Consider the following 1,820-nt stretch of genomic DNA (forward strand, 5'->3'; position numbering starts at 1 on the left):
ACAATCATTGGTAAAGTGTTAGAACTACCCAAATATGCATAATGAAGATGAAATGGTAAGGGTTTAAGTCCAATTTTGGAGCCTCCTCAACTGAGGGTCTAGGGGGCAGGCCGATTGGCCTATCCAGAGGCCTCAAACTGGGATCTTTCTCTTATGTATTCACAAGATGCATCCAAAATTTGCAACATCTCCTCAACCTCTTCTTCCAGTTCCAAGTGATTGAATAACATCAATGCCTTTTCTAGTGCATCTTCTTTAAATGCACTTGGCTCTACGGCTGGTTCATTTATCTTCACCACAGAAATTATGGCCAGGTCCTCGTAATGACGAGGCAACTTAATGGCTCGATATACATTAAAGACCGCGTCTTCATTGTCCACCCTCAGGATCATCTTAGCTTCTCGGACTTTGATAATGGCAACTCCAGTGGCCAAAAGAGGTCGTCCAAAGATGATAGGAACTAACTCATCAGCCTCGTAGTCTAGGATGATAAAATCTGCAGGGAAAATAAACTTCCCAATATGCAGCAAGACATCCTCAATTACCCTCTCAGGATAAACATAAGATCTGTCAGCTAATTGTAGCAGCACCATGGTGGGTCTCGGAGCTCCTAATCCCAATTGTTTAAACACTGACAACGACATCAGATTGATACTTGCACCCAAATCACACAAGGCTCTACCCACATTAATTTCACCAATCCTCATGGGGATTGTAAAACTACCCAGATCCTTAAGCTTTTGTGAAAGCTTATGTTGAATCCTGGAAGTGCACTCCTCAGTAAGTGCGTCGGTCTCAAATTCAGTTAACCTCGTCTTATTTTCCACTATATCCTTAATATATTTTGCATATTTTGGGACCTCACGGAGCATGTCCGCCAAAGGGATGTTCAAGTGTATCTACTTCAGCATATCTAAATACTTGTGAAATATGTGGTCATCATTCTTCTTTCTCAGTCTTTGAGGAAAAGGAGGTGGCACCCTCTCTGATATTTGCTCAGACTCTGTTTTGTTTCTCTTATCTACCTCTACAGGTTTTGGCACTCTTTCTTCTTCGAGCCCAGACTGCTTCTTTTTCTTTTTAGGCACATCTACTAACTCTCTCCCATTTCTCAACGTCAATGCATTGACTTGAGGATTTTTCTCTGTATCACTTGGGAGAGCTCCAACAGGTCTAATATTCTGATTGTTAGACATTTGCCCAAATTGCCGCTCTAGATTTTTGAACTCTATGCGCAATTGTTGATTCTCAGCCATAACTTTCTGATTGTCTAGCAAGAGCTTTTTCATCATGTCAGTCAAACTCTCTTCTGATTTCTGTGGAGGTTGAGGTGGATGATTATAATTCGCTTGAGGCCTGATGTTCTGATTTCCACCCCAAGAGAAGTTAGGATGATTCCTCCAGTTCATATTGTATATGTTACCATATTGAGCATTTTGATTCATCTGCCCTCTAGCTTGTTGCCCCACGTAGTAGATGGATTCAGGATTCACAGGGCATATGTCACTTGTGTGACCTTCACCACATAACTCGCAGCAAGTAGACATTTGTTGCACATGCTGCATCTGTTGTGCTTGGTGCATTGTCATCTTATTCATCTGATTTTCTAATCTCGCTATATCTGCCCTCATGGCTGAGAAATCATCAAGCTCGATCACACCTGCTGCCTTTTGTTTAAGTGCTCTTCGTGGTTCCCCATCTCCTTGCCAATTATTATCATTAGCAGTGAAATTGTTTAGTATGATCTGGATCTCACTATACGGTCTTGCCATGCAACTACCCCCACATGTTGAGTCAAGATTCATCTTTGATGCCTCGTC

The sequence above is a fragment of the Nicotiana tabacum genome, chromosome 22 (genome assembly GCF_000715075.1).
Source record: "Nicotiana tabacum cultivar K326 chromosome 22, ASM71507v2, whole genome shotgun sequence".
Classification (NCBI taxonomy): domain Eukaryota; kingdom Viridiplantae; phylum Streptophyta; class Magnoliopsida; order Solanales; family Solanaceae; genus Nicotiana; species Nicotiana tabacum.